General features: G+C 37.8%; 1 protein-coding gene and 1 non-coding gene across 6 annotated transcripts in view; one reads left to right on the top strand and one right to left on the bottom strand.

Annotated features, from left to right (window-relative positions):
* Window positions 1–21,181, top strand: part of TAF3 (TATA-box binding protein associated factor 3) — a 216,230-nt gene that overhangs the window by 42,055 nt on the left and 152,994 nt on the right. The window lies entirely within an intron of this gene.
* Window positions 6,596–6,666, bottom strand: LOC127483621 (small nucleolar RNA SNORD49). The gene has a single exon (XR_007910059.1). It is a non-coding gene; the product is annotated as a small nucleolar RNA SNORD49 (small nucleolar RNA).

The following is a 21,181-nucleotide window of genomic DNA, read 5'->3' as shown; positions in this document are numbered from 1 at the left end:
CCAAGTGCTTGGGCCCTGCACCCGCACGGGAGACCAGGAGAAGCACCTGGCTCCTGGCTTCAGATTGGTGTGGTGCTGGCCGTGGCGGCCATTGGAGGGTGAACCAACTGGCAAAGGAAGACCTTTCTCTCTGTCTCTCACTGTCCACTCTGCCTGTCAAAAAATAAATAAATAAAAAAAAAATAAATAAAGGCAGAGAGACAGAGATCTTCCACCCACGGGTTCACTCTCCATCCACATGTTCCCAATGACCAGGCCTGAGCAAGGCTGGATCTAGGATCCTGGAAATCAGTCTATAGCCCCCCGCCCCAACTCATCCCCCCCATCCCCATGGGTGGCAGGGACCTAGGCACTGCTGCCGCCTCCTGAGGTGCACGTTATCGGGAAGCTAGAATCAAAAGCAGAGCCAGGCACTGATTTGGGCTGCAGGCCTCCTCCTAGGTGACATCTTAACCGCTGCACCAAACACTGCCCCTCTGCATGAACGTGCCGAAGTACCCTCATAGACTAAAATCTTCAGGAAAATGTCCCACAAGTATGGCCATACTATTCATTCCGTGCGCTTGCTTTTGATTATCTTTTTTAGAACTTGTTAACATATGGTGGGGTTTCTTTTCATCAGTATTCTCCATTTCCACATTCCTTTTTGATTTTCAGAAGTTTTCTTCCTCATACTTTCTTTTTCTCTTCAGGCACGTTATTATTATTCACTCTTATGTTTTTCTAGTTTTAGTCTTTTGTTTCTAACATTTTTTAAATGCTTAATAATTTACTTCTGTCACCTAATTTCTGAGTTACTCTACTTTGTGTTATTTTTTCATAAACCTTATATAATTTTTTGATGTTCCTTAGCTTGCTCTGATTTCCCTGTTGAGGTGTTTCTACATTTTCATGTGTCTTTCAGTTTTGCTTTTGTTTTCAGTGGGATGTTAATCTGTTGCTTCTCTTTTTTCTTCCTATAACTATGCATGGGTCTTGACTGAGATACTTTTTCCTGATACTTCTTTTTGTTGAGGGTAGTTTTTGTAAACTTTTTGAGAAGAAGCTTAGTTCAGATGGCTAGTCTAACTTTCCAGAGCTCCCTCTTCTGGTGTTTTCATATATTGTTAACAAAATATGGCAGCTGAATTTCTGCAGTTTTCCACCTGTGTATTCCTACCCTGCTTTCTCCTATTTGCCTTCAGCCTTCAGTTTTGAGATTTCAGAGCCTGGGCTTTACCAGTTGCTTCAGATCTCTCCCAGGAATTGGGACTCATTTGGTGTTGGAATGGCCAGAACCCCTCCCATTTCTGTCACTGTTCTCAGAGTAGCCCCCCGAAGTTGGCTGTCCATGTCTGCCCCTTATTATGGGAGCTCTCCTGTTCTGAGGGTCAGTCACGTGCTCTGCGGCTTTCCCCTACTGTTTCCAGAACAGATGCTGATAATAGACGAGGCATGTGTCTTTGGTCATTTGTCTGCATCTGCTTATATTTGGGTGAAGTGGGTATACCTTATAACTTGTTTTGCTGTACTGTTATCAACATTTTTTTTTTTAATTTTTGCTATCTCATTGTTTTGCTGTTTCTGTGTGGAGATTAGGAAGACCCCAAAAATTATACTACTGTTATTTCCCCAGAATCTCCAAGAATAAGTTTTTTAAAGTGAGTTAAGTAAAACGGTAGAGGTAATACATCTAGCAATTTGTTCTAAAACTCAGCTGTGAGGGAGAATGGTGAGACTGGTTAGTAACTGGGCAGTGAGTAGATAGGAGGAGGCAGGGAGAGTTGGAGCCTGTCTCAATGCTGATGGAAGGACCCGGGTGGGGAGTCGGCAGTAATGGGACATAGAACATACATACCAGCATTTTCAGTTGAGTTCATTGCAGTATAATTTATATACAGTACAGTTTACTCTTTGTAGATGTACAGTTCTGAGTTGTGTGCACAGTTATGCAACCGCCACCAGAGTCAGGATACAGAGCATACTGGTCATCCCAGTAAGTGCTCATGCCCCTTTCTAATCAGTCTCCCCTCCCCCACCCCAGGCAGCCCTAATCTGTGCTGTCAAGTGAGTGCAGTAATTCAGTAATTAACCTTTAAGTCTAACTTCTTCCACGTGGTACACTGCTTTTTAGATGCATAGTGTATGTATCACTAGTCATTTTTGTTACAGAGTTGTATTCCATATTTCAGAGACACCACACAATTTTAAGTTTTTTTAAGAATTAGGAGCACTGTGTTAAGAACATTCATGTATAGTTTTTGTGCAGATTTGTGCTTTCATTTGTTTTGGATAAATGCCCAGGAGTAAAATATTGGGATCATGTGTCTTGTTTTATTATTGAGCTGTGAAATTCTTTATATATTCTAGTCATTATTATTATTATTATTTTTTTTGGCTGAGTTGTGGACAGTGAGAAAGAGACAGAGAAAAAGGTCTTCCTTTCATTGATTCACTCCCCAAATGGCTGACGTGGCCTATCCAAAGCTAGGAGCCAGGTGCTTTCTCCTGGTCTCCCATGCCGGTGCAGGGCCCAAGCACTCTGGCCATCCTCCATTGCCCTCCCGGGCCACAGCAGAGAGGTAGTCTAGTCATTAGTTTTTTATTGTATATATGTTTTGCAAATATTTTCTATCAGCCTGTGGTTTGTCTTTTTAATTTTAGTAATGATGTCTTTCAAGGATTGTACATTTTTTCCAATTTAACTTTTTTTTTCTTTATGCTTTGTACTTTTGTATTCTAAGAAATCTTTGCCTAATCCAGGTTTTTCAAAGATTTTCTCTTATGTTCTCTCCTAGAAGTTTTATAGTTTGGGTTTTTGCATTTAGATCTGTGGATCCGTTTCGAGTTAATTTTTGTGTGTGGTAGAAGAAAAAGTTGAGACTTTTTTTTTTTTTTTTTTTTTGGCATGTGGATGTCAAATGATTCCTGTACTATTTGTTGAAAAGCCATCCACTCCTTACTGAATTCACCTGGCTGCTTTGTTGACAGTCAACTGGCCATATAAATGTGGAGAGACCCTTGATAAGACATTTCTGCACTGTTACTGGAGCATTTCAGTAGAAAGGCAGGTAGAATCCTCAATTTGGTGATGTGTGGGAGATGGCCGACTGCAGTGTGATTCTGATTGATGCCCTGGGTGAAGTCAAAGGTCTGAAATACTGAGTTAGAAAGCAGGACGGCAAGCAGGCTGGAATGGCAGTGTGCTTGCTGGGCTGGGTGGCCGCCTTGGTTGAGGCCGGTGATAGGAACCAGCCGGTGTGTGTTAGTTCAGTTCAGCAGTGTCTGCACTTTGGATGCAAGCCATGTGGAAAGTGGCAGTTAGTTTCATTTTTTTAGAGAGCTTTGCACAGGCAGGAGTGAAAGGGAAATGGAAAGATGAGTTAGTAAAAGTGTTGAATGGGCAACACTTTCCCTTAGTTTGAACATCAAAACAGTGGCAAAGGATGTTCACTGAGCAGCGCTCTCCCTTTCTCCACTCCCTCTGCTCCGTGTGGGCAGTGCCTTTTCTGTTTCTCTGCATCTCGTCGCTCTTTATTCCTGCGGATGCTATCATGTATCCCGCCCCCTCATTTCTTACACCAGTTATAGCATACCGTGTACAGCATGTTGTGCTCGACTTTTGAATTTTATAATAGCTTATCCTGTCCATCTTTCCCTGTTAATAGTTAAGAACATTCGAGAATTATCTTGATGATGGACATATGAAAATTTCACAAGTTTTGTTTGGATCTTAAAAATAATTTTGAAAGTACGCTCTTGTACTTTGTAAGCTCCTTCAGCGTGCACGTTACTTCTGTGATCGGGAAACCTGAAAAGTGGAGCTGTGTTCTGTAAACCAACATCTGTAAACCTCTTCACTGTCTCTGTTCTGAGCCCTGGAGATGTTACGGTAAAGAAAGCTGGTGAGGTTCTGCTCTCCTGGCATTTTGTTGTACGGTCACCAGATGAGAACCCAGAAAACAGTGTGACGTGTTGGGTCAGAGAGGACAGAAGGAGGGGCCCTATGCGCCGAACTTCAGGGCCAGCCTGAGCTGCCCTCTCCCTGAGCACAAAGTCAAGGATCAACAGAAGGGTGGGCCGCGCAGAAGCAGAGCGAGTGCCTAAGCTCTGAAGTAAGGTTAAACTTGATGCTTTCAAGAAACAGCCCTAAGGCCAGTGTGTCTAGAATCTACGGGGGGAGAGAGAGAGAGAGAGAGAGAGAGAGAGCGAGCCCGAGCGAGCTATAAGATGAAGCCGGGGTCAGTTCTTATCAGGTAATCAGGGAGAGGAATGGGGATTGTATTTTAAGTGCAGGGAGAAGCCATTGAAGAGTTCTAAGTTATAAGAAAGCAGAGCTATAGAAAAAGCTAGAGTTGCCAAATGAGTAGAAAGAGAACCCAGAGAGCCCAGTTAGAAGTGAATTTTTAGAAAACCCTGCAGTGTTAAATGCATCAGGCTGAAGACCGAAAAAATGTTAATTTGTTTTTATGGCATCCTTTAAAATATAATCTACCTGAAATGTAAACCTAAACTTAAAAGATAAATTAAATTTTAGATCAATATACCATTTAAATTACAAACTAAGGAAAGTAGTTTTCACAGCTGTGATTTCAGGTGAGCATTTAAAAAGCTATTTTGTATTTTAGAAGAAGGAATTAGTACTTAGCCATTCATTTGTTCTAGAATTATAATGCTAATGCTGATGGTGAGGCTTCAGGACATCCACTGTTTAAATTGGAGCTCAAAGGCAAGTAGTTCCTAACTTTCTAATTTAAAAATCACCCTCTGGCTCTGAATTAGCCTAATTGTGCTTTTGCCATTATAATATCCACAGTACCTGGGAATATATATGGAATTTGAAGAAGGTTCACACTCTTTCCATGTGGCATTTAAATATGGATGAGACAGGATGGCTACTAGAAACTTAAGGGTGAAGAGTATGGTCTTGCACAGCTTTTAAATAGGAAGTAAGGTTGGTGTATTTGTTAGTCAAAATTAAGTTAGAGTTTCAGTATATTGTTTAATGAGTGAAAAGTTCTGTATGAAATAAGAATAATACAAAACCACCATCCAGCAGAAGATCAGCAAGTTATATTTATGTAATAGCAACATCATAAACAACAATAGTACAATTATAATTAGTTAGGAAAGGAGACCATGTAAACCATGAGCTCTGTGGGAAAACAGTCCTGAAATAACCTTCTAGAACCCATGTTTTTTAAGGTTATTTTTAAAGATTTATTTATTTAGTTATTATTTATTTGAAAGGCAGAGAGAGAGAGAACTTCCATGTGCAGGTTTACTCCCCAAGTGGCTGCAATAGCTTGGGGATTGGGTCAGGCCGAAGCCAGAAGCCAGGAACTCCATCCAAGTCACTCATGTGGGTGGCAAGAACTCAAGTACTTGAGCCATCATTAACCTCCTCTCTGGCACATTAGCAAGGAACTGGGTTGAAAGTGGAGTAACTAACCAGCATTCAGATATGGGCTATGAATGTTCCAAGTGGCAGCTTAACCTGCTGTGCCACAACATCCATCCCAGCCATGTTTTTGTTGAGTGAATGACTTTAATATTCCAAGCATCATTTCCTCTTTTGTATGGGGATAACTTCATAAAATTAATGGGAAAATTAAGTTAAAAGACAAGTTTATTTTGGTGTAAAAAGATTGGAAGTCCATGCATAGTTTTCTCATAAAATCTATTTTCCATGAACTTTTAAAGACCTCTTATATAATGTAGATCATAAATAATACCCACTTAACAAGTGAAAAGGGAATGATAATCTATGTAGTTCTCAGTGCTATGTCTTTTATCACCTAGAAGATACTAAGTAAACAGTAGCACCAATGATTTATTTATTATAGTAATTACTATAAATACAATATTAATCATTATCTGTTTTATTCATAATACTGGAAGGCAAGTATTAATACCCATATTTTTCAGAAGAAAAACATAAAATTTTAACTGCAGATTTACAGTGAAAACCCACACGTCATAGAATAATTCCATATTTCATTTCATGCTATATTCTCATGTCCTCCTACTTTATAAAAACTTTAGATTTTAGTATATTTAGTGAGTGAAATGTTCTGTCTTAAATAATAGAAAACCACTGTTCAACAGAAGATAAGCAAACGATACTTATGTAATAACATCAACACTGTAGTACAATTGTAGTGATCATATGGTGGAAACAGTGTAACATTGTGGTTAAAACCATAAACTTTTTAGGTACACAATTTGAATTTATACAAACTTTATGACAGATATTAATCTTAGAAAAAATTTAAAATGCAGATAAGATAAAAGAACATCACTTGTAATCCGATAATGGGGTGTATCCTTCCTGATTCCCCCCCAGGGTGTGTCTATATACAACTTATATAATATATGTAAATGAGATACATATAATATGCACTATATATTGAAGATGTTTCTTTTTTTCAAAATGGGATCATACCATATACCTGTTTTCTGTTCTGATTTGGAACCCTTCCCCCCATCTTTTATTATTATTATTATTATTATTATTATTATGAATGTCTTTCCATGTCAACTTATCCCACTAAGTATTGCATTATCTAGATGTGTCCTATTGCATTTACCTAGTTCTTTATTATGAAACCCCCCGCCCCACACACACATGAACATGGTCAGTTAACGCTTCTGAGGGCACAGCCTATTACTGGTGTCATCAGGCCATGGTCTCATTTTTTACAAGCTTAAATTTAGGCATTTCAAGTGAGGATCCTGTTTTTGAAAAATTTAGATAATTAGGAAAAGTGTAGGATGTCCAGAATGTTATACAAACAGTAATGTAGGTTTCAGCATCAAAAATGCCTGCTCTAAGGACTTGGCTTTCCCCTGCATGTCTAGTAGAGGCATCACTCCTTAGGAAAAGGAAGCAGCAAAACTGGTCCCAAGACATCATGATCAGTTTGATGCTCTCGCCTTCGTAATGCGGCACTCTTTCTTCTTTGAGTCTTGAATTCTCAGAGTAATTGTACTTTGGAACTACTGTATATCAGAAACCAGTTCTGGCTTGTTTCCGGGAGTCTAGGTGTAGAAGAAGCCCCAGCCTCAGCTGCATCAGCCTGTGAGACTCTCCATTTGTATTCCCGGTGGTAACTCTGCTGTTTCCCTAATTATTTTTTGCGTCTGTATGTGAGATTTGCTTCCTAATAGAAGATATTTTTCTGTTGGTTCATTGTAAAACTATTTTTTCATGTAAATGTGGTTTTTCTTTTAATTTCTGTTATAAAATTGGAACTGTAACTAGTGGTGAGACGTGAGGGTCTTTTACAGAAGAAGAGCGTGATTAACTCGGTACCCCCAAAACCAGCTCTTCTTACTTCAAAAGTCCGTTGTCCTAACCCAGCAAAGGAACCTCACCGGCTTCTCTCTGATTTTTGCTTCCTTCTTTTTTCCTCTGGAGTCCTCCTCTTGGATGTCACCGCGCTGGCACCCCCACCCCCACCCCCATCCCTCAAGACTTCACACTCCAGCCTGACGATTTCCTGCTGGGGCTGCTTTGTTCTTGATCCTTTCCTCCACCCGCCCCCTCCCCAGTCCTCCATATTTGAGATACTGGAAGAATGTATGCGAGACACTGCTTTTGTTGAAATGCAGTCTTTCATTTTATGTAAAACAAATTGGTTTCCTATACAGTTGGTGAAGTTTTTGTACTGCTTTTAAAGGTTTAATTTCCACGACTTAGATTTTAGGTAACTGATTTAAATCATTTGTTTTATACATAAGGAGAGACAAAAGAAAATTTTCTGCATTATAGATATATGGAGTAGTTTATTTTTGCTGGAGATGAAAAGTAGTAATACATTGAGGTCAGTGGCTTGTTAGGCTGTTCTTAAGCTTTATGCACTTTTTAAAAGTTTCCTATCTCAAAGATTTTAAAGTCAAAGTATCTTGAAGTCTTATGTATGATTTCTTGTAAATTTCCTGTGACTTTATCAAGTGGTAGAATTTTTACTTCAAGCAAAGGAACTATACTGGTATTAGTAATGATCACTAATCACAATTAATAATGTTATTCACTTATTGCGGTCTGTACGCTTGGCATACATTGTTTTATTGGTGAAACCAAGGATATTGTTACAGAAATACTTGCTGGCTTAAAGAAGTACTTGTTGGTTAAAAGCAGTAAGTGAATAAGTAAGTTTTCTCTGAATCTAGGTTGATTACAAATACGTATTGCTGTTTTGACATTATGACATTGTATGTATGATGGACTGAGAAATAAAGATTCATAGATTTAATGAATGAGCTTTTAGTTTCTTTTACTAAGTATGTGAACTTTAGATTAATAAATATTAATTTCCCACCTATTTTTAATATTTGTTCATCATTTAAAATAAACACAGTTTGTCTTTTAGCCAGATGGTATGTAGCTGGAAACCAGGTTTCTTGAATTCAGTTATTTCAAAATTGTAAATTTAATCAGGGAACTTTTCAAAAGTCAAATTAAATATTGATTTAGGTTTAAAGTGACACAACTTGAATTTCATTATTTATATTAACGAAAATTAGCAAAATTTCCAGAATTAAAGTTTGTTCTAAGAAAAACTGTCATCTTTTAACCTGCAAAGTTCTACACTTGCCAGTAGAGGGCACTGTTGTCACACGAGAGAGGTGTTTGATCGCTTCGCTAACTACCCCCGCTCTGCCTTTGCAGTTTGGAAAGTGTTTTTAAAAGCAATGTTCTCTGTGTAATTAAAATCAGTTCCCTGTATAATTAGCAATCGAGCCTTATTCTTTGTGGCAGAGTTGTGGGTAGTGTTATTTTTTTCTTTAAGTCTATGCTTGTCTATAGCCAGTGCCAAAACTGTCATCTATTAAACTATAGAAAGTTGTATTGCTGTTTATCAGCACTAAGCAATACTGTAGATGAAAACATATAAAATTACAGCATGTTTCATTTAGGTGCTCTGAGCAAATTATTCAATAGGGAACGTTTAACATTCTTGGTTCTATCTTGAAAAATAGTGGAGTTAATGTGCCGTAGTAATAATATTTTGTGTTCAGGTGCCCTGAATAATAATAGAGGACAACTCATTCTTACAGGGTTTTTTAAAATGTATCTGCGTGGTGTCCTGCTTACCGCTGATCTACTTAGCCAATTCCCTATATAATTCTTTTTTCCGGCTTTAAAATCAAACAGTGTTAATACAGATATCAAACTACTAAGACAATGAATATTAGTGCACAATTAAAGTTATCCCTCTCTTTCTCTCTTAAAAGAACATAAGTGGTTTGTAAAATGACATCAAGTGTGCATTTGGCTACCTTGGCAATTGTTTGGGGGCAGGGAGGTTAGAGAGAATCCAAGCCTGGATTTTAAGTTATCAGTATGTAATTTATGAAGTTCTAATTTATCCACAAATCCCAGAGTCTCCATAAGTAGTTTAAATACAAACAGAAATCTTATTCAAAACCAAATTATAGATTATTTGCTCTATAATTTTTTGGAATTTAAAATTTTAAAATAATGTTTGAAATTAATTTCCGTGCTTTAATATTTGTAAAAGGCAAGTATGAGAATAAAGAATCTTAATAGTTTGTTTTAATCTTTAGTAGGTGGAAATTGTGAAATTAGGGAATTAGCATTTTCCTCAAATTTGTTTTTTAATTTTATGAAATACTCTAAGTCCACTGACTGCTCAATTTTTTTTTTTTCTCAAAACAGGCTTTTATTTTAAAAGGTGGAAAAAGGCTGGCATTGGCTTACTTTGTATATGGCAAACTTAGGAAAGCACAATAGATAACTTAACATTTACTTAGCTGTTTACTTTGACAATAAAAAGTAGGAGTAAAATTTGAAAGATGACTAAGATTGATGAGGGAAGCTATCATATAAGTTTAAGAAAAACATTTAGATACAACTTCCGTGCATTAGCCACTGTAGGTGTAGTTTTTAGACTGTTTTAGTCACTTGAAATAAGTAAGGTCTGAACTGAAAATATAAATGCACCTTAGGAAAGCTTTCTATCATTTTTTTTCCTAAGTTTCTTTGATGGCACCCAAAGGAAGACATTCTAATGTTTTCCCTCTTCCTTGTATTTGTGCCATGCTCCTTCGTGCCTTAAGGTGCATCTTAAGACCGATGGGGCCAGGTGTTTTGAAGAGCCAGGCAAAAAACAGAAGAATATTAGGAGGCTGTGTAGTTTCTTGATTAAAATGTTAGGTGGATTAGAGAAAATAGCTTGATGCCATTTGTCTCTAGCATAGCTGTTGTTTTTCCATCTTTAAGAAAAACAAGTTTTCATTTTATTGAAGCATTTGTATTGAGTACTTACAGCCCTTGTATCATCTTGGTCATGATTATCTGTTTCCCCCCACAGGGGCCATCACAGGGTTTAGTCTAGGCTGTTTGTATTCAGCAAGGTCGAGATAAGTTTTATCTCTGTAGATAAGTCAAGTGCGGCTAGGATCGATAGGTAATAGTAAAATGCGCTGAAAATATGATTGCCAAGCTCATAATGAATTTTTAAAGCTGTGAGCTTGTCAAGTAAAGTATACATCTTCCTGTTTTTATTTCTTTAAATGGAGCTCAAGAGTGTAGTTAATTTTATAGACATTTTAAGAATGAAGAAATTTAGGAACAGATTAAAGTCACATTTTTGGCAATCATTAATTGCTCTATATTTAAACCTATACTAACAAAGTTGTAGGCACTAATTATTTTTAAAGAAATGAAGTGAACATTAAAAGACATTTATAGATTAAAAATGTAACCTGAGTTTACTCGTTAACATACTTACTTTTTGAAGTTTGAGTGTGTGTGTATGAGTATGTGTGTGTGTCTCTTACCCATGGGCTTTCCTGTATAAATCAGATTTCTGCTTCCTCAGTTGGGGAATGATGGTGGGAAAAATGACTTCTTATTTTTAGCAAGAGATGATGGTATTTCATCACTTTAGATTTCTGTTCTAACCTAAATATGTAAATAAGTTCTATATGGTTCAAGACAAGAAACATTTTAAATGTTTTCTTGTTTTTTCCCTTTTATACTCAGATTAATATTTTTATGGCTTATATTTCACGAATATATATAAAAATATGGACTCTGAAAGTGTATGTTTTGTCTTAGTTTTTGGGTTAATTTTTTGTGGAGAATATGACCACAAGGTGAGAAAAAATGGAGATTGAATCTTTTTTCTTTCTAGATGCAGATTCCATGAGAAAGGGTTCTCTAACAAATTAACTATAAAAACCATGTAACTGTTCAGAACACATAAACTAAAGAAATTATGCAGTGAACTCAAGTAGTATTCCTTCATCAAGACTATTAAAAAGAAAGCCTTTCTAGACGCCATCACTGTATATCTTGGATTTTTGCTGTCTACTTCAAGAGTTTAACTTCTCAGTTCGATCAGATGTGCTTTTTCCCTTGGTATTCATGTAGAGCACCAGTTACACGTCCTCCTTGTTGTAAATGAAGTTCCCCGCTCTTGGCTGCGATCTGGAGTGCAGAGAGTGAAAGCAGCGTCCATGCTGATGTCAGCTGTTATTTCTGTGACAGTCAGTAGTATACTCTGTTGCTGTCGTAATTGGTCCTCCTTGTGATTTGCTTTCTCTCTTTATCCACACTTCATAGATTGTTTATTTATTTAACCATTTAAATTGAAGGTAATATAGACATCTGGCACTATTTCTGGAAATTGTAACCGTTTTCTTTGAAAATTCCTCTAAATGATGATCTTTGAGCCTTGTGTTTATTAATCTTTATAATATGGGTCTGCATTTCCCCCTACTTAGCCATTTCTCTTTCTGGCTGAAGACTGACAATCTTTCTCCAACATTAGTTCGATTTATTTTACTGCCGGATTAGATGGATTGGGCCATGAGAAAGAGAAAACTAAAAGGTCTGAGAGAAAGTGTGCAAAGCTCCGGTGAAAACAGCCGCTGTTCTTCTAGAGCGAGCAGGCATGAAGAGTGGGGCTGGCCCGCTGTAGAAAAGTGGCGTGAAAGAGAAGTTGACTGTCTCTTTTCAAAAGTTATCTTTGTGTGGCCGGCCTAATGCATTATTAAGAAAATTAGAGCTTTAAACATAGAACAATGGTCCTTTTAAAACATATCTAGTTTGGTGAATTTACCCCCCAAAGTCCCTGGTGTCTAATTACTCCAAAAAGAAAAGAAAAAGCAGAAATCTTTATCTCCCAATGAAAAGTACATTGCAAAAATGGCAGATTTTCACGGAGAACATTTTAATTCTGCTTTAATCAGAAAGGCAATAGATAAAAGAAGCAAATTAAAAAACAATGCTTCTTTTTTTTTGTCTTCATAGGACTAATTTTACTGACAAAAAATAATCAAGCTTGAAGCAAGTGATAGTAATCTCATATTAACTATTAAACTTTTACAAGTGGATTTGCAAAAAAGTTTATTTTCCTTTCTACTACTTATTTTTCTTTTCTGTATAATAGAGAGAGACACTTAATGACCAAAAGAATTTTATGTGTAAGTAAATTAGTTTATGCAGTGCTCTTTCCTTTTCTTTGTTCCTGATTAGTCGTAACACAGCAAGCACTAATAAAAGAAAGGGGATGCAATTATTTAGGGTTGATTTCCTAAAATAATGTAAAGTGTGTGTGTGTGTTTTTTAAATAAGGTGAATTATTTCTGAAAACAATAGATTCATGTTTAGACATCCCCATATTTCAGACTGTGGACCTGGTTTTCTCTGAATTTAATTAAGAATTCATTTTTTGAATGAAATGGGCCACATGCAGGTATTTTAAAGTACAGATGGTTTTCTCTAAGTTTCTCTGTTGGTTTTTATAAGATTTAAATGTGAAGAACAACTTAATGCCCTAGCGGCTACTGGAATACTGTTACTAGCACTGAGATGATTGAGTAGCAGAGAAAGAGAGTAGGGACAAGACAGTCTTACGTATTCACGTATGTGAGCTCTGTGTACAGAATCATGGCTGTTGTTTCATCACATTTTGTGTGTTTAATCAGCTTATTTGAAAATGCAGATATACTGCCCTAAAAGTTGCAAGACTTCCTTGATTTAATTATCTGCATCTTTGGAGCATAGCCCAGAATTATTATTCCTACTGGAATCTTCTATGTCTAAGTTTTCTTTCATCTATTTAAAATATTTTTTCTCCTACTCAAATAGATTATTTAAACTTTGCGAAGTGCATGATCTTCCTTCAGTTTTTTTTCCTTACTAGAAGTAGGACAGTGCTAAGCCTATCACTTTTACTTTGATTTGCTTCCTTTATCTTTAGCAAATCTAAATAAAACTGTCATCCTGATTTTCAAATCTTTTAAACTTCTTTTTCCAAAATCGCCCACTTTCCTGTCTACCCACTGTGTTTTATTTTGTCTTTTTATGGAGATTCTGCTTCTGACTTTTTGTTTTATTATTATTGTCCTTTCTTGGGTTTTTAAAATACTTTTACTTTTTATTCTCTTTTTTTGTAATCACAAATTTAGTTGAGTGTCTTAAAAAGGGAGAAAATTGCCAGTCTCTGTAAATCTCATAAATCCAAAAGTGATCAATATTGATTCTTTGAGTTTTAAAAAAGATACCTAAATTTGTCACTTTGGGAATCAACATTAGGGATAGAGCTGATGGGTATAAAGGTGTGGCTTCCCAGGAGTTTTTTGCTTTCTTTTATATTTGAATGTATTTCATATAATTAATTTCTCCATATTTTAAAAGGTTTGAGTAAAATAAGTAGACACATTTCTTAGCCTAGAGTTGTTGGTGACCATTAAAAAAGAAAGTTGGAATTTCTTGCTCTGTTCTCTATGACTCAAAGAGTGAAATTTCTGTAAAAAGTAGTTGTTTGATTTCACCTGTAGATATTTGTAATGTGAATGAGAATATAATGAAAATATGGCAGAATGCTAGTACTACTTTAATAAACAATATAAACGCTTGCCCTTTATCATTCTTTTCTTCCAGTTAGGGATCCCTCTTCAAAAATTGGGCCACAGAGGCCCATAGTAATGAAGTGACTTCACTTAGGTCTTGAAAGCTAGTCGGTGGCATAGAGATAAACAGAATAAGGTTCCTTGGTTCTTGTACCTTTTTGTTTTTTTTATCACATGATAAATTACATGTGTGTAATTTTGAGAAGAGACTAGTGAGAGAAGTAGTGTCTATACAGTAATGGCAGTTGAAATGTAAGATACACCGGAGCTAATGTTTCTGTAACTGTACATGGTGTCCTTTGAGTAGACCTTTATTGTACTTTCCCAGTAGGCATTTATTCAGTGAACGTTTATGAAGACATACCAGGTAGAAAATGATAGCTCACAGATAGTTTGCATCTTGCCTTCCCATGCTATTATCCTAAAAGTGATGTTTGAAAGAATGTAAGATGCTTACTCATATCGATATACCTAGAAACAGATCCTGAGGCCTAAAGCTTGTACAATTTTTGGAAACCTTTTTGAAAGAAAGTAATATGAGGACGAATACAGGAGTAGGCACTTGGTGCAGCAGGTGCCACTTGGGACACCTGAGTCCAATACTAGAGTGCCTGGGTTCACAAAGCCCTGGCTCCTCTGCTTCAGATCAGCTTCCCAAGAATGCACACCCTGAGAGGCAGCATGTCTGAGACCCTGGCTGATTTCCTGGCTCCTGGCTCAGCCTGGCCCAGCTCCAGCTGTTGGAGACATTTTGTGAGTGAACCTGTGGGTGGAAGATCTGCGTCTCTGTTTCTCTATGTGTTTCTCTGCCTTTCAAATAGAATGAAAATAAACAAATCAGTGAGTTTTTTTTTTTAAAGATAGCAAATACAAAAGCAGCTGCAAAGGCCTATCAGCAGTAGAATGGATAAATGTAAATAATTTTTTTGAAAGGCAGAAACAGAAAAACAGATCCTTCATCCTCTGATTCAGTGCTCAAATGTCCACAACAGCCATGGCTGGGCCATGCCAGAAAAAGGAGCCCAAAAGCCAGTCTGGATCTCCCACATGAGTGCAGGAACTGGACCAGAATCTACTGCACACAGTCTGAAAAAGCCTTTCAAACGCTGTAAACAACCCTTCTGGTCTTGGAAGACTGGGTTGGTGGTTGCCTTGAAGGGAGGTGGTAACTGGGCAAGAGCAGGGGGTGCTTTTGTTGTCTGAGCGTTTGGAGTCATATCCAAAAAATATTTGTTCAGGTTAATGTATTGTTTCCTCTATGTTTTCTTCTAGTAGTTACATGTTTTGAGATCTTATATTTTAAGTCTGGTCCGTTTTGAGTTGTTTTTTTTTACGTGAAGAAAGACAGGGGTCTAGGTCCATTCTGTACATGGATTACAGCTTTTCCAACACTGTTTATTGAAGACTGTCCTCTCTCCAATATATGTTCTTGATGCTTTTGTCAAAACTCAGGTGACTCTCAATATATAGATTTCTTTCTGGGTTCACTGTTTTTTTAACATATGGGCTATGTGACTGTTTTTATGCCAGTTCCATACTGTTTTGAGTTACATAGCTTTGTAATAGGTTTTTAAGGTCAAGTGTTGTGATGCTCTCCAGCTTTGTTCTTTTTGCTCTAGGTTGTTTTGTCTATTCAGAGTTTTTGTAATTCCATGTGCTTTTAAAGAGTATTTTTCTATTTCTGTGAATAATGTCATTGAGATTTTGATAGGGATTGCCATTTTCTGAGTAATTTCTCTTTTGACCCTTGAGGTTACCAAAATCAACTCTTTGCCACTCAATAAGCCATTTGCATTGTAATTTGGAAAACATTAATTTTGGTAAAGGGTACTGTTGACTGCATAACACTTAAACTGTATAACCTATTAATACCATTTTCTGCAACTCCAGCAAATAGTGTTCACAGGAACAAAGAAATAAATTAAGAAAAAGTTACTCACATTACAAAAGAATGCCCTTAAAATATTAGGGTGTTTAAGATATTATTTTCCCAGCATGTGGTACAATACTTGAGTGTATCTTAAGTGCCTTCAGTTACATTTCAATATCTGAGGTCCCTAACCTGTTCAAAGTTGCCTTTAAATAATACCTCCAAGTCAACAATATTCAACAAAATTCCAGAAACCTCTTTAAGAGGTCCATATGTTATAAAATGTGGTGGTCTAAGTAAATTAAATTGGAGATGAACAAGAGACTTTTATCTCTCTAACCCACAAAATAGACAGCAGGTTTAGTACATTTAGTTTTCAAATGTGAACTTGATAATTTGTTTTTTGTATCAAATAGATGTTCCTATGTTTTACAAATACAGAAAGCAAGATATTTTCAATTTCTAGAAGGCCCCTCAAACTGTGAAAGAATAATAATTGTACACTTAAATGTGATGAAGAAATTGTCCTAGAGGAAACTCTTTGGTATTAAGGTGACAGAGTGAAACAGTAGAAAGAACTCTGATAGAGAAGACTTAACAGCTTAAATTCTACTTCCGGCTCTAAATTAATTCACTGTATAACTTTGGGTGAGTTTATGACCTTCTCTGAACCCTAGTTAACTCAATAAAGAAGAAAAAACAGGGAACTGCATTTTGTGCTTCTGAAGCAGGGAAAATCACCGGTAACTTTGTTTTATAAGTTGATTGGTTTCTATACTTGCTATTTCTGTAAGTTCACAGGTATGTTTTGGAATGAATAAGGAAGTAGTGGATTCATGTACAGTTATTGATTGGGTATAAGGGATGTAGGTTTACAGCTGCAAGCCAAGCACGTTTGACTTACCTGCAGATTTTGGTCAGTACAGCTATTTGGTCCTTAAAAAGAATGTGTTAATAGGGACTGGCGTTGTGATCCAGCGGGTTAGCCACTGGTTATGAAGCCAGCATCCCATATGAGCACCAGTTTGAGTCCCAGCTGCTCCACTTCTGATCTAGTTCCCTATTAATATGCCTTGGAAAACAGCAAAGGATGGCCCAAGTGCCTGGACTCCTGCCACCCACGTTGAAGACCCAGATGGATTTCTAGGCTCCCAGCTTCAGCCTGGCCCAGTAGCAGCTGTTGAGGCCATTTGGAGAGTGAACCAGTAGATCAAAGATTATCTCTCGCTCTCTGTTTATTCCTCTAACTCTACCTTTCAAATAAATGAACCTTATTTAAAAAAAAAAAAAATTAGATTGGTTACTTAAACCTAAAGGAGGGGGATGAATGTTGTGGCAAAGCAGATTAATCTATTGCTTGGGCCACCCACCCAAGTTGAAGTCATGGCTACTCTTTTTCATTCTTTAGTTAATTAATTTATTTGAAAGGCAGAGTTACAGAGGCAGAGAGAGAAAGAGAGAAGTCTTCTACCCGCTGGTTCACTCTCCAAATGGAAGCAACGGCTGGAGCTGAGTTCATCCAAAGCCAGGAGCCTGGAGCTTCTTCCAGGTCTCCCACACAGGTACAGGGGACCAAGGATTTGGGCCATCTTCTACTGCTTTCCCAGGCCATAGCAGAGAGCTGGATTGGAAGTGGAACAGCCGGGACTCGAACCGGCACCCATATGGCCTACACCACAGCGCTGGCCCCGATTTGATGGTAATTTAACTTGCTTCAAACAGTGTCTGCCGGTTTCTCCACTGTCAAGTTATTATCTTCTTCTTTATACTGTTAACTATTTTGGGGGGAATACTTTGAGACTATGTAAATTTTCTATTTCTCATCACATTTTACCTACTAGCTTTAGCATCCATTGATGATTTTTAATTGTGTCAGTTATTACTAATAGTGGATGGTAAAATTTTAATTCCATCCTACTGAATGTATTAGTTGACATTCTACTTTAAAGATTTTTCCCTTCTTTCCCACTAACTTATCACATATTGAGTCTATCAGTGTACACCTTTCTTTTTATTTATTTTTGGGGGGGGGGGTAAGTTTACTTTCATCTACTTGAAAGGTTTAGCAGCAGAAAAGAGACAGAAAGGGAGGTCTTCCAGTTGTTGTTTCATTCCCCAGTTGCCTTCAATTGCCAGGGCTGGGTCAGGCCAAAGCCAGGAGCCCAGAATGCCTTCCAGGTCTCCCACATGGGTGGCAGAGGCCTGAAGCACTTGAGCTATTGTCTGCTGCCTCCACAATGCATCAATAGAAAGCTGGATGACAAACAGAATGCCAATGTTCCATGCAGCAACTTAGTCTGCTGCACCACAATGCCACTCCAGAAGTAGGTGAAGACTTGAACTACTGTTATGGGATATAGGGTGCTGATGTGATAAATGGCATCTTCAGTGCTGTACCTCAGGCTTGGCTTTTTAAGCAATGTGCGTACTCTGGTGCTGCTGTTATTTATGTTGATGCTTAAGTTGTCCTTGATTTGGCCCATGGGAGCCCCTCAGGCTCCCTCCTATGTCCTTTGGGTATGCTGTCATTGTTTTTTGAGCTCTTCCTTACATTCTAGCCCAAAATGATGATCTAGGCTCTCCCATGTACTTCCCAACTGTGGCCCTGGAATCAGACATTTTTATTTATTTGAGAGACAGGACAGATGGAGAGCTGTCACCCACTGGTTTACTTCTCAAATGCTTGCAATGGCTGGACTAGGGCATCTGCATCAAAAGGGAGCTGGAGTCAGGAGGCTGAGCCAGGGATTGAATCCCAAGTGCTCTGGTGTGGGGCATGGGTGTCTTAATTACTAGGCTAAACACTCACTCCTGAAAGTATGAGTTTATGCTGATAATTCCAGTTATGATTGCTAATCCATATCAATGTATCAAGTTTAGTGAGTTTTTGTGTTTTGTTTTTCTGGTTTTTTTTTTTTAAAGATCTGTTTATTTGAAAGGCAGAACTACAGGGAGAGCAAAAGAGGGGGGGGGGGGAGAGAGAGAGAGGTCTTCCATCTGGAGGCCCACTCCCCAAATGGCTGCAATAGCTAGGACTGGACTACGCCAAAGCCAGGAACCAGGAGCTTTCCTGTGGCCTCCCACGTGGGTACAGGAGCCCAAGCACTTGGGCCATCTTCTGCTGCTTTCCCAGGTGCACTAGCAGGAGCTGGATGGGAAGTAGAGCAACCAAGACTTGCAACCTGCAACCAAATGGGATGCTGGTGCTGCAGTCTGCAGTTTAACCTGCTACACCACAATGTCAGTCCTGAGGTCAGTTTTTGTGATCCACAGATTTTTTTTTTAATCTTTCATTTGTGAGTATATAGTTGATATTTAAAATTTACTTGGAAAGACTGATGGGAAGGAAGGAAATAAGGTGGAATTACTGTTTAATAAGTATAGAATTTCTGTTTAGACTGATGAAAAATTTTGAAAATAGATAATGGTAATGGTTATATATCATTGTGAATATAATCAATGACACTGAAAAGTTATATAGTGAATTTTGTGACCAGCGTTGTGGTACAGAAGGTGAAGTCATCACCTACAATGCCTACATCCCATCTGGGTGACAGTTCAAGTTCCACCTGCTCTGCTTCCAATCCTGCTCCCTGCTAGTGCACCTGGGAAGGCAGTGGAAGATGACCCAAGTGTTTGGGCCCCTGCCACCCACATGTGAGACGCGGATGAATCTCCTGGTTCCTGGCTTTGGCCTGGCCCTTGTGGACATCTGGGGAGTGAACCAGTAGATGGAAGATCGATCTCTGTCTTTCTCTCTGTGTAACTCTGCATTTCAAATAAATAAATAAATCTTTAAAAAATAAATAGCACATTTTATGTTTAATAGATTTTACCATAACACATGAAATTTACTTGGCTTACTTTATTTCCTCTCCAAATATAGTTAGGGTATTCATTTGAAATATGGTTAATCCATTTGTTTCCATTTGTATTAATTTTTAGGATTTTTTCCTACCCTGGTTGAGTTCTCAAACATCAGAAATATATGAAAAAGATGTATTTGAAGAAGCATCTGTCACGTCCTCGTTTTACCTACCTTGTTGCCCCTCCCCCATTCTTTCCTGCCGCTCCCAGATCATTGCTGTAGACGACCAATCTTATTGCTTTCTGGTTTATTCTCCTCATCTCTTTGAGATTTGTTTTCCCCTTTACTTCTGTATTTGACTGTGTTTCTAAAACAGGTACTTCTTTTTGTGCCTTATTCCTTCCCACACTGTCTTCACTCTCATCCAGATAGTCTTCCCTCTTTGCAAGGACAAACATGCACATATTCTCTCCTAATAGCAGATACCTTCCTTCACCTCCACCTTTTCTCGAAATGGAGGCTCTAGAGCTGAACACTCTTCCTAGATACTTGCCTTTGCATTGTTATTTCTGATTACTGATTGTCAGAGTTGTGAGTTTGAAATAACCCATTTAGGTCAAGTCTTCCCTGTGTCAATATATTTAAATGAGTTGGTCACATTAGCTATAACCAGCCGTTCCCTAATCTTTGTAAAACATCAGTGTATTTATTTGAGAGGGAGAGAAGGGGACAGATTGAGAGCACCCATCTGTTGGTTCACTTCCCCAAATGCACACAACAGCAGGGGTGGACCAGGCTTAATCTGAGAGCTGGGAACTCAATCCAGATTTCACATATGTGTGACAGGGATCCAGCTATTTGAGCCATCCCCTACTACCTGCCAAGGTGTGCATTGCCAGGAAGCTAGAATCGATAATAGAAACAGGACTTGAACCCAGGCACTCTGTTATGGGATGGGGACATCCCAGCCAGAATTCTTAACCTCCAGGCCAAACACCTGCCCCATTCTTCCTAATCTTGTACAAAGTGTTTCCTTCCCTTCTAAAGCAGTGGCATAACCTGAATCCCTCTGTCCCTCTGCTGTAGCTTTTTATTTTCTTCTTCCCACTTCTTTACTTTATTAAAATCCTTCCATTTTCCCCTTTACTTTTTAAAAATTCTAAACATAAAACTCTCTTTACTCACAATGTATAATAATCAAAGTAAAGTGTGGGCATTGCATTCATGAACATGGTTTAAAAATTGTGGCTTTGCTGCTTCATGGCTATATGGTGTTCTTTTTCTCTGTGAACTTCCTTATAAGTAAAACAAGGGTAATATTAATAATAAAATTTAATTGGAAAAATTAAATGTGATAACATATATATACAATAGAGCACATAGTAGATAGCCAATAAATGGTAATTTCCTTCCCATGTCTCCTTCTTAGTATGAATATTCATTTGAAATTCAGCACTTAGAACATGATGTCCACGTTCCAGTACTTGTCAGTCTAATATGAGCAGGGCATACACTCATGAATTGAATTGAAACCAGCATAAACTAACTTTTTATTGGAATTGTTTTAAATACCTTCTTAAGAGTGTTTTTAACTTCCGCTTCAAATGTTCTATTTATATAAGAGATATAAGTTG

This window comes from Oryctolagus cuniculus, chromosome 13, assembly GCF_051225735.1.
Source record: "Oryctolagus cuniculus isolate XC-2025 breed Fujian yellow rabbit chromosome 13, ASM5122573v1, whole genome shotgun sequence".
Lineage (NCBI taxonomy): Eukaryota > Metazoa > Chordata > Mammalia > Lagomorpha > Leporidae > Oryctolagus > Oryctolagus cuniculus.
The sequence above is the reverse complement of the archived record's forward strand: the minus strand, read 5'-3'. Positions and strand labels throughout refer to the sequence as shown.